Source organism: Sceloporus undulatus, unplaced genomic scaffold, assembly GCF_019175285.1.
Source record: "Sceloporus undulatus isolate JIND9_A2432 ecotype Alabama unplaced genomic scaffold, SceUnd_v1.1 scaffold_16, whole genome shotgun sequence".
NCBI classification, from domain to species: Eukaryota; Metazoa; Chordata; class Lepidosauria; order Squamata; family Phrynosomatidae; genus Sceloporus; species Sceloporus undulatus.
Genome location: NW_024802938.1, coordinates 2215016 through 2227322, shown reverse-complemented (window position 1 = coordinate 2227322; position 12307 = coordinate 2215016). Strand labels below are relative to the sequence as shown.

Below are 12307 nucleotides of genomic sequence, written 5' to 3'. Positions count from 1 at the left end.
CTTTCCTGCGAGCAGGTGAATGGCAGCACCAAGTAGAAGCTACAGTTCGCAATGCCTGCTGCTTGCTTCCTCACCAGCAATCTTCCTGGCACCATGACAAATGAGACCAGCCCTGGAATGGAGACATATTGGATTGCAAAAGAGGGGCCCCTGTGAGATGCAAATGGACTTCACATTTCCTGGACTTTGAAAACCTCCCTATTTGTGGCATGGCCAGAGGAGGAGGAGCCTGCCTGCAAAAGATATCCTCCCCAGCTTACCATCTTTACTGAGGACTGAAACAATATGCAGGCATCTGTCTAATATCTCCAATTGTTTCCTCCCCCTCCTGTTGGGTTTGTAACATCTTGTCCGATGAAGACAGCCATGGAGCTTCGAAAGCTTGCAACAAGTATATTGTGCATTTCGGCTGGCCAATAAAGGTATCACTGATGGAGTTTTGTTTGTATTTGCTGAATGGCCAACACAGCTGCCACTGAATGTTTTCTTCCCTGTGACATCTTCAAGTTAGGGTCACTGTAAATCGGAAATGACCTGAAGGCACATGACAAAAGCAGCTACAACAATATTATTACTGTACAGAATGAAGGGTAGAATTCTGCACTGTGTTACTTTGTTTCATTAAAAGTATTTTTGATGTTAATGGGATATATTTCAATGCTTCCCTGACTGTCAGCCTACAGAGTCAGGTGGGGGAACCTTTGGCCCTCAGATATTTGGGGTCACAACTCCCCCAGTTCCTTCACTCTTGCCATCCTGAGCAGTGGCAGGCCCAACAGTCTTGAGAGCCAAAGCCACCCAGCCTTGCCATGGAGCTTCCTGAGTGTGGTAAATCATAGACTTCAATACACTGCAATTCATTCAGACTACAACATCTCCCTGAGGTGCTAGTTTTCTATGTGCAGATTTTAAAAATGTATTTTAATGGGCAACATAAAACCTATGCATGGTTTGAAGTACTGTAGTAAAATGCACCTGCAATGGCTCTCCAAGGCCATATCATAAAGTAAAATAAAATACATGTTGAATTTACTTTTTTTCAGAATCCTGAAATCATACAGAAAGGAAAACTTTTTTTTTCATGGATGGCTGAGATTGTGAAGCCTTTGTTTTCTGAGCGTTCAGTGAATACCTTTGTTTCATGGACAAAATTATTTCAAAACATTGTACAAAATTCCCTTCAGGCTACACAAATAAGGTGTATATTATAAAACATAAATACAGTACACATTTCTTATTAGTGATGCTCAACATGGAGGGCCTTTTGGAATCCTTCCTGGACTGAAAATAAAAAGCTAAAACCACGAATATAAATACAAATTCATGCTTCTTAGTGATGCTCAAAATACTCCTTGACAGAAGGTTGAAATGTAGGACCTGTCCTGGAAAAGGAGGACATGTGGTCACCCTGGAACAGATGTCATACCCGCAAAGGAGGACAAGACACCTCAAAATGTAGGACTTTTAAGAAAAATGGAAGACATGACCAAAGAAAAGCTAAAAAAGCAAAACAAAGAAACTCAAACACTGATAAAAATATAAACTCATGTTTTTTTAGTCCTGGCTCAAAATGGAGGACATTTTGGACTCCCACCTGGACTGAAAATAAAAACTCTAGGAATACACTCAGAAATCATAAATTCATGCTTCTTAGTGATTCTCAAAATGGAGGACACTCAAGAACAATGTAGGACATGGCCAAATAAAAATAAAACATGAATCTAAACCCATGCTTCTCAAGTCCATGCTCAGAATGGAGGGCTTTTGGAACCCCCTCCTGGGCAGAAGGCTTGCAAATGGAGGACCTGTCCTGGAAAAGGAGGACAACTATACTATGGCCAAAATAGATGCCAAGGGTGCCCTGGAGATGGTCCCCATGGCAGCCGTGGCCCCGCCTCCCTTTCCAATAGCCCCGCCCCTCCCGTTCCAAGAGAGAGGCCACGTGACCAGAACCCCCCTGCGTGGGCGGAGCTTGAGGGCGTTCATTCATGCGGGAAGCTGAGGGGGCGTGGCTAGTGCTGCTGGTCTTTATGAATGAATGAAAGGAGCTCCTCAGCAGCAGCAGCAGCAGCAGCAAAAGCTCCAGAGGAAGGCGAGAGAAGTCCAGAGAAAAGGTACCTTTGCTTTGCATGGCTGGCACACACCTGGGCATGGCTTTCCCCCTCTCTTTGGGTTCATTGGGTGGAGGAGGAGGAGGAGGGGGGAATCAGGGTGTCCTCACCACCAAGGAGGACCTTCCAGAAAAAAATGGAGGACAAAGAAAAGCTTTAAAAAAAACAACCACAACCCATCCCACTCAAAATGGAGGACATTACAAAATACAAGCTAAAAACACTCCTATAAATAAATGCCAATCCATGCTGAAAATGGAAGGGTGTTTCTGTAAGGAATTCCTCCTGGCCTGGGCAGAAGGCTTGAAATGGAGGACAAGTCCTGGAAAAGGAGGAAGGCTGGTCACCCTGAAAACAAAACAAACAAACAAATCAAACCATTCATATAAATGTAAACCTATGCTTCTTAGTCCTGCTCAAAATGGGGGACACTTTGGAGTTCCTCCTGGACGGAAGGATTGTAATGGCGTCCGGGGAAAGGAGGACACCTGGTCCCATCCTGGGAGGGATCTGTTAAGTCGTGGCACTCTTTGGAGATGATTTCTCGCTTCTAGCTGCAGCCCGATCCTTTTAGGGCGGCTGACCAGGCGTCCTCCTTTTCCGGACGTGTCCTCCTCCATTTCAACATTTCTTCAAGAAGGAATTGCAAAATGTCCTCCATTTTTAACAGGACTAAGAAGCCTGGATTTAGATTTATATGAGTGCTTTTGCTTCACGATGACCAGACGTCCTCCTTTTCCATGGCATGAATTTTAGAATGTCCTCCATTTTGAGCATGACTAAGAAGTATGAATGTACATTACTGTATTTTTAGCATCAGAGTGACCAAGCTTTCTACTTTTCCAGGATGTGTCCTCTGTTTCAACTTTCTGTCTAGGAGGGTTTCCAAAATGTCCTCCATTTTGAGCATGACTAGTAAGAAGCATGGATTTACATGTACATGAGTGCTTTTAGCTTTTATTTCACAATACCCTCCATTGCTCTCAAATGCCCTCCATTTTGTGGTGCCTTGTCCTCCTTTTGCAGTTAGGTTACCCTGGTTTTAGGGTGCATCTGCACTGTGGAAATGATGCTGTTTGACACTTTAACTGCCACAGCTCCATCCTTCAGAAACCTTGGATTTGAAGTTTGTTGTGGCATCAGCACTCTCAGACAGAGAAGGCTCATAAAACTACTAAATCCAGGATTGCGTGGGATGGAGGTCCAGCACTTAAAGCGGTATCAAAGTGCATTATTAATACAGTGCAGATGCACCCTTCAATCACATTATTCCCCCCTCCTCTCCAAAACAAGTAAGTAATTTCTCCATTTGTTTTGTTCCAGCTGTGTTATGAGAAGCGTATCGGCGGCGGAGGCATTGAAATCCTTGCTTTAAAAGAAGACACACCGCGTCTGGAAGTGGTATTGACGCGTCTGATCAGGAAGAGACACACAGATAGACCAAGAGGAGCTTATTGGAAGGTATTGTGATCTGACTGATCTCTTTGGGGATCTTATCCATGCAGTTAGAGACCGGTTGGGGGGAGAGATAAGAAGCCTTCCCCAGATCTGATGATCCTCTGATGCTGCATCCACACTGCAGAAATAATCCGATTTGACACCACTAGTGCCACAACAAATTGCAGTTCCCAGAATTACAAAGCATTGAGCCATGGCCATTAAAGCGGTGTCAAAACGGATTGTTTCTGCAGTGCGGATGCAGCCCTAGACCCACTGGAGCACTGCTGGTCCCGGAGTGGTTGATTCATATTGCGAAACAATAAACAATAAAAATAAATTCATCGTATTGCAAATTTGTATTGTGGCTTTGGGTGCATTTATACTGTAGAAATAATGCAGTTTGACACCATTTGAATTGCTGTGGTTCCAACCTATAGAATCCTCTGATTTGTAGCTTTGTGAGGCACTAGCACTCTTTGGCAAGAAGGCTGCAGACCTTGGAGTTTATCAGACAAGGGAAATTGGAAGTATAATCCAATGGCAATCTGAACGCAATCATGAGGTTTAACGTTATTGCGTGATAACCTACTAGATACAAATTCGGGCAATGGGAAGTCAGTCCGAACGCAATCATGTGGTTTCACGTTATTGCGTGATAGACTGCCACATGAAAATTCGGGCAATGGCATGCTATTTTCGGGCAATGGGAAGCCAGTTTGAATGCAATGTGCATTCATGTAATTGCGTGAAACTGGCGACTTTAAGTGAATGTGTTCTGGCCCCACTTTCTTTTCATTTGAATTTAAGAGAAATTTCTTCTGTTTGATAAACTCCCATGTAAAACTACAAATTCCAGGATTCCATAAACTGGAGCTACAGCACTTAAAGAGGTGTCAAACTGCATTATTTTGACAGTTTGAATGCACCCTTTGTTGACTGACCACCATCACCGTTGATCCTGCACCTAAATCAGGAGGGCTATTTATATTTTCTCATCTTGCTCCTTTGTGTTTATCCCTCTTTCCTACACTGCTTTTCTTGAAACTTAAATAGGAGAAGAGGGGGGGGGGGAATGCAGTGTACTAGACTGGTTTGTTATCTTTATTTTTGCCCAAGCTTTTGTGGATATAAAACCACTTCTTTGGATGCAGTATAAAGACTGCAACTGGTTCCCAGAGTTCTTTACCAGGAGGTATTAAAGCAGTTGCCCAGTATAAGTCAATAAATAAGACTTAAAGCAATTGCTTAGCAAGATGCAGTAAAAACAAAGCTGGAAAACAGCAGCATTTACCCACTCTAAACAAACAAAAATGTTGTGGTGACCTGACACCCCCAAAAATCTTCAAACTTGGCACCAGATGAGTTTCTGTACTGTGGAGAGTGTTCCATAGCCAAGTTGTCACAAATCGCATTCAAAAGCAGAAAGGGGATTTTGGGAAAGCTTTCACTACTCAGGTGTGTATAGAAGGGGGGATTGTCAAAGAGGCTGAACCATTTAATGTTTTCAACAAGCATCTTAAAAGATGCTCAGGAATAGAATGGAAAAAAGTGTGATTGTGATAGCTGCAAGATGTTCAATTTGCAGAGTTCTCATTTGTAACCTGACAACTGCACCAGCTGAAGTTTCTTAAGGTTAGTCTCACATTGTTGTTGTTGTTTCATATTGTTTCTGCCTTATGGCAACCTTAAGGAGATAGGATTTTCTGGGTCTGGGAGAGTGTGGCTTGCCCAAGCTCACCCAGTGGGTTTGCCATGACCGAACAGGGGCTTGAACCCTGATCTCCAGAGTTGTAGTCAAATGCTCATCCACTGCACCACATAGGGTGCATCTACACTGTAGAAATAATGCAGTTTGACACCACTTTAAGTGCTGCAGCTCTATCCTGTTGAATTCTGGGATTTGTAGGTTTTCAAGGTCTTTAGACTTTTCTGGCAAAGAGTGGTGATGGCTCACAAAACTACAAATCCCAGGATTCTGTACAATGGAGCCATGGCAGTTAAACAGGTATTGAATTGTATTATTTCTTTATGGTGTGCTTTGTGTGTGTCTTGTGTGCCTTCAAGTTGTTTTTGACTTATGGCGTCCCTAAAGTGGCCCCATCACAGGGTTTTCTTGGCAAGTTTCTTCAGAAGGATATTGCCTTCTTCTAAGGCTGAGAGAGTGACTTGCCCAAGATTAACCAGTGGGTTTCATGGCCGAGCCGGGATTTGAACCCTGGTCTCCATAATCCAACCTCCAAGCACTACACTATGCTGGCTCTCTTATATTCTGTCCTACTTGAAGTTTGTCTTCTCATTCTGCCTAGTGTTCTGACATATCTTTAAATGGATCACACATTGGTATACATCCTATAAGTAACAAGTTTAATGGGATGTTTGTGGCTTAATATGTATCTGAAAATAGATTCTAGTCGATGGTCAGTGATTTTGTTGTCCTCCACTTGGTGTTCTCCAGTTGTGGACTGGCCATGCTGGCGTGAGATAATGGGAATTGTTGTTCAGTACATGCAGAGAGTGCCAGAGGTGGGAGAATGCTGGAGCAAACTACTGATAGTATTCTGAACATGCTTTTTAATCTAGTTGTGTACTGGATTTCAGTGAAGCTTTGTTTTTATGTTGTTTACTCTGGTAAATCAAAGTGGATCAATTTTTCATTAGATTTTACATTAGAATGGTTTTCAGTAGATCCAATCAGTTTAGTTTTGTACCTCCCTTATACATTTAGAAAAATACTGTAGATGCCTGTCAGTCAATTTTTAAAACTTTCAAAATTCACAGTAAGGTGGTGTCTTTATTAGGACCAAGTAAAATGTCTCAACAAAGTTGTGAGCATGCTTTTGAGTTCTCTAGAATTTTTCTTCAGTCTGGAAACTGGAGCTTGGAAAAGTTGCCTTTTCACAATACAACCCCCAAATTCCCCTCTGATCATGGTAGCTAAAGGAGTATGGGAGCTGTCATCCAAAGAAGTAATTTGCCCAAGTTTTGCTCAATATAAAATGGAGAGAGGGAAGGTGAGAGATAAATAAGGACGTTGGTGTTAAACAGATTCCCAAGCTTTGGTCTTCCAGATGTTTTGGACTTCATCTCCCAGAATTCCTTGACTTTTGGCCAAGCTGGCTGGGGCTTCTTGGAGTTGAAGTCCAAAACATCTGAAGGACCAAAATTTTGGAACGACTGTCTGACTTTGCCATTTGTAACAATGTTAAGACTGAGTTGTGCAGACTTTATTAGGTTGTCCTCTGCTAGGCACTAAGCACATTCCAGGTTGCCCCACAGTCTATTGGAAATTGTGTCCTACTCTTCTCATATTTTCTTGCCCGCTGTCAATATTTTTACCCTTTCAGATGAGACAGAAAAGTGGAATGGGTCTTTCCAAGGCATAGTCCGTTGGAAATCTTTATTCTGCCTCCCCAGGTTCCCTTGCAACATGAATGGCTGATGGATTTGCTACTGTAAGGGTAGCAAATCCACAATGGATTTTAGCACCTGCAGCTGCTCACAGTTGAATTGAAGCTCCCCACATCCCAGAGGAAAAGTTCAGCACTGGCAGAGCTCCCGTTCAGCTTGGAACAGCTGTGGGGAGAGTGATGCTTAAATCAAAAGTAGATTTCCAGTCTCCTGAGCAACTCCCCAGGCCACCCTTCCGTTGCAGTAATAAAGGTACATAGTGCGACTTGAAGGCATGTGCACACACACACACACACAGAGTGTACACTTTATTTGTTCGCTAATTTACTGATATGCTTTGGATTTGAATGGCATCTTCCTTTATCTTGTGTTTCTGGAATATTTTCTCTCCCTCTGGGGCATATCGAACAACAGACAGATGGCACCCTTACAATGTTCAGTGTATTTCTGTTTCACTGTCACCTTCATCTACTCTGCTTAGTGATGCTCTGTGGAGTATTCCCAGCAATTAAAGAAAATCAGAAGGTACTCCTGATGCATATTAACCTCGGCACTAGCATTCTAGCACTAAGGTGTTTGTTTTTGTTTCAAGTCACAATCAATACTGTGAATTTATTACAACCATTGTATAATGGCTATGAGGCATGGCCTTTATGTGATAGGTTAAGTCATCTCCCTTGCTGCAGTCAAGATTGATGAGTGTTTTCATGTTGACTCTGTGGAAGTCCATAGAGTCCCAATAGTACCAAAACTATCACCAACAGAGAGCCTGCTGTCCTGCTTTTGGGAAGATTATATTGGAAATATCACCACCATGCATTCACCAATATTTTTGGGACCACCTTGTCATCACCAGAATGAGAAATGTATCTTTTTAAAAACTTGTGATTCTCAGGATTCTGGATTTATTTCCTCCCAATATTTTGCTGTTTTGTGCTTTTAGTGCACTTGCATGAGTCACAGAATGCATACAGCCCTATAATGTTACTTTTTCAGGCCATTACTCTCAAAACCCAAGTCAGCATGCAGTGCTGCCCGAGAGATTTTGAGAGCTGTAGTCCACTATGGTACTTTTTTCAAGCACTGGCCTTATGGGTGGCCTAGGCTTTTAAACCACAAATGCAAGTATCCACTCTGTACAAGCAAGCTTCCTTTTGTGTATGGAGAGCTTAGGTCTGGCATTAACAGGTGCTGGCAGTGTGCACATAGCAGGGTGTATTGTATTATTTTGGAGCACAAATAAATGGCTTGAGACAGAAGTGCTATAAGGGAATTTGAAGGGATACCTCATCTGTCACAGGAAGGATAAATTCTGAGCATCCTATAAGCCTTATAAGACACTTAAATCTGCACTTGTTTTGGGTTTTTTTTAAAAATATATATAAAATGTAACTTTCCCTTGTGGCAAGGGTTGGATGACTTGTGGACCTCCAGATGTTGTTCCACCAGTTGTAGCCAGCATCTGGAGGGCCACAGGATGCGTACTTTGTCTCATTCTGCAATGTAGGGTTAGGCTACTATGACAAATACATGAGTCAATTTTCACCCCAGTTTTCCACAGTTTGTTGCATCGCTCCAATTTTCTGGCCTGTTTTGGTGCAAAAATAAAGCTAGATGTAATTTCTGGGTTTCATTTGTGGGTTTTGTAGGGGCATTTGAACTTTTTCACATTTGAAAGGTTGGGGCTCTTTTAAGGTAAACTACTATGACCAAGTGATTGGAATATTTTGCCCTTCAAAATTTACAGTTCTCTTTTGTGGCATTGGAGGAGCTGCAAAAGAGCCCTTGTGGGCCACAAGTAGCCTAAAGATTATATGATTATCCTCCCTGAGTTAAAATATCAAAGGCCCTATACAGACTGCCAAAATAAAGCTGCTTCAGGTCACTTTGAAGGTATGCTGTTTAAATGTTGAATGCATCCTAAGAGTCTGGAAGTTGCACCAAAGCTACACTCCAGTGTTTAGGACTGGATCGTGGCTTTGGCACGACCCCTGGACTCTTAGGACACACACATCACTTAAACAGCATACCTCCAAAGTGACCCGAAGCAGCTTTATTTTGGCAATCTATATAGGGCCTTAGTTAGGGCATGTTGGAGCATACCCTTGTGATGATATGGACCATCAGGAGAGTGTGTTCTTTTTGTCAAAGTAAGGTTGTTGTAGGAGGTTTGATAATACCAAGGTATTATCTGTTGGCCTTTGACAAAAGTATTCGAGTTGACAGGATGTCAGAATTAAGAATGCCTAAATAAGAAATTAATGAAAAGCAGGTGTTTTTGCAAAACCTCAAATAGGTGGGAGTGATGGTAATAGTATTGGGGAGAGGTTTGGCAATTACTTTTAGTGTATATAGCCAAACCTATATCCTTCAGTCATCTGTTTGGTACAGTTAGACATCATGATTTGTATACAAATTGGGAGGTGCACTGTTGGCATAGAAACCTGTCTTACATGATTAAATTTCCGTTGGTTTGCTTCCCACTTACACCTTTAAGCACAGGAAGCTTTTTCTTAGAAAATGAATGAGGTTATTCTGTTCAGGGCCAAATTCAGAGGATCTATCTGCATTAAATAAATGGTGGTGGTGGTGATAATGATGGATGTGTTAACATGAAGACAAGTATAAATCAGTTTGTTACCTTTATGCGCTCACCCTGGCAATGTTATTGTCAAGACCGGTAACCCCTTAGTTCATCCAGACAGTAAATCCAGACTTCAGTAATAAAACTCAGAAAACTTTTATGCAACAACTAGAAATGTACACCAAAGACAGTTATTGTCACAACTAGACAGCAAGTGTTAACAAAATATAATTAAAGCATCTACAATTTCAATTCTTTGACGGGCTACCTACGCTTTTTTTGCAAAAGCAAAACATTATTTTCTTTTCCTCCTTTCTTCTTCTGCCAGCATTCCCAAAGGATTGGATCTTCTTGAAGCAGGCTCAACTTGATTCCCTTTGCTCATTAACTACAAGAGAATGTGACCCACAGTTTCTGTCCATAAACATCTACCATATGTTCCATCATTTCCCACAGTGCTGTATAGCATTAATACCGGTAAATAGCAAGAAAATAAAGCTGTACCCATCTAGGTTAACATTTCAAACTGTGACAGGCGAGCTGCATGATGCAGCTCCTGACAGCTATGGTAGTGCATCAGCCATGTTGGAACAAACAGTTCTAGCTGCATGAGGCAGAATAGGCCAGACTAAAAACAACTCACTTTCACCACCAGGATATGCAGTTTTGCCCAGAGCTTATTATCAGTGCAAGGCTGTACAGTTTATAGTGGTTAGCAAACAGGTTGATTTGGATTTTAGATAATGAAGATTTTCGCCAGCACTTACCGTGGGTTAAGCATCAGTAAAGCACCAGTAAAATGTCCCTGAAGTGCGAGGGTGTGAAAGCTGGTCACGCTACTGAAACATCAGTGAAGCATCCCATCGCCTCTACCATCCTTGAATCGTTTGTGGAACAACCATTTCCTATTAACAGGAACTTTTTGTTAATAGGAAATGGCTGCTCTGCGAATGATTAAAGGATGGTAGAAGTGAGGGGATGTTTCACTGATGCTTCAGAGGTGTGACCAGCTTTCACACCCTCACGCTTCAGGGCCATTTCACCAGCATTTTACTGGCGCTTAACCCATGGTAAGCATCAGTGTGAAAACCTTCCAAATGCAGTAGAATAAGGATGAACAACCTCATGGCCTACAGATGTTTTGTTCTGTGAATCTCCTCAGCCCTAACCAGTGTAGTCAGTGGTGACTTTTTCATAAAGCTATGGTCCATGATATTTGGAGGGCATCAGGTTGTTTCTCCTTGAGGTGGAGCATCATGGACTGTAGGATGTCACTGAATCTGTATTGCAGGGGTGGGCAAAAGATGGCTGAAGGATTTCAGGCTGAAGGTATTTTTTTTTAAAAAAAGTAGAAATAGGAGTGCAGGACTTCAGTGTAGACTGTCCAAGACTGTTTTGGTTGTCCTGGAAGCAGCAGTTTTGCAATAAAAAGGGGTATGCCCTTCCCTCCGCTCTCCCTAAATGAAAACTGGGAGTGAACCTCTGGCCACTACCTGTCTGGATATTTAATTATTTCCCCACATCATCAAGGCTTGATCTTGGGACATTGAAAATTCTCCCTAGGCCTAATGAAGTTGCCTGCCCCTACAATATTGAGACATCTTGCTCAATGTCCCTTGAATCATGTCTTTCCATAGTATTGGGATTCTTGTCTCAAGTAGTGGTCAAACTATGGTTCGATGTGCAACACAGTCCTCTTTTGTAGCACCATCGGTGTACCTGAAGGTGTGCAAAATGATGCAAGGGGAAAGGTGGAAACTCTATTGGCCATTGGTATTAGGACATGGGACGTTATGCTGAAGACTTTGTGGAACAGGAGAGCACTGAAGAAGTAATCAGAGGTGATCCCATGTAAAAGTTTTGTAAAGGAATTCTAGGTGTTCAGGCTACCAGTGCAGAATGGTAGGGCTTTGGGGGGCTGCTTGGGACTCAAAAGAAGAAAGATTACCAACCAGGATATATTGGGAAATAAGGATAGGATAGGAGATAAAGATACCTGTTCAAAACTTTGAAGTATAAAAATGACTTTTGTTACATTGTTCATGATCATGAAGAAGCAAAACTAATTAATTGTTTGGTTTAAGACTCTGGAGACCAGGGTTCAAATCCCCGCTCAGCTATAGAAATCTACTCGGTGATCTTGTCAGTGGCAAACCCCTTCTGAACAAATTTTGCCATAAAAACTTCATGATAGGTTTGCCTTAAGGTTGTCATAAGTTGGAAACTACTTGAAGGTGCACAACAACAACACCATATCATTTAAAACATTTATATTCTGCTTTTCCACCAACAGGGGTCTCCAAGGCAAGAAAATATTTAATTCTTCAAATAATAAAGCAAATTAGCTCTCACTGTCATTGGAAACTCTTCCAAACAATACTGCCAGTGCCAGCACAACATATTACAAATGTGAGTGAGGACTAATCACATGTAACTGTCATATTTCCACCAAAAACAAAACAGCTTTTAAAAAGAGAAAAACTGGAAGTGCATAATAGGTTTCAGTTATCTTCTTTGCCAGAAGCAGAGTGAACATTTCTGGCTGAAGATAATAACAAGGCCGGTGGAGAGGGCAGCATGCACTTGAAATGGTTGGATTGCTTTGGCAGCCATTAGTATGGAAACAAAATGATACACTTTTAAAAACAAAATAATGAATGTGTTTTGTTGGGTGGAAAGGAAAATGAGCAATATGACTGAGAATAATTCACGGTAATTCAGTTCCTTTTAATGTATTTCAGACAAATCAAGACTCCAGGAGATT

The 12307-nt window shown here is 41.9% G+C and overlaps 1 protein-coding gene across 1 annotated transcript in view; it reads left to right on the top strand.

The window, feature by feature from the left end:
* Window positions 1-2040: 2040 nt before the first annotated feature.
* The window catches only part of LOC121917374 (melanocortin-2 receptor accessory protein 2-like), a 41839-nt gene continuing 31572 nt past the window's right edge, over window positions 2041-12307 (top strand). Inside the window, exons 1-2 of the mRNA XM_042443294.1 lie at window positions 2041-2114; window positions 3435-3572. The gene's annotated coding sequence lies outside the window, so the exon portion shown is untranslated. The remainder of the gene's footprint in view (window positions 2115-3434; window positions 3573-12307) is intronic.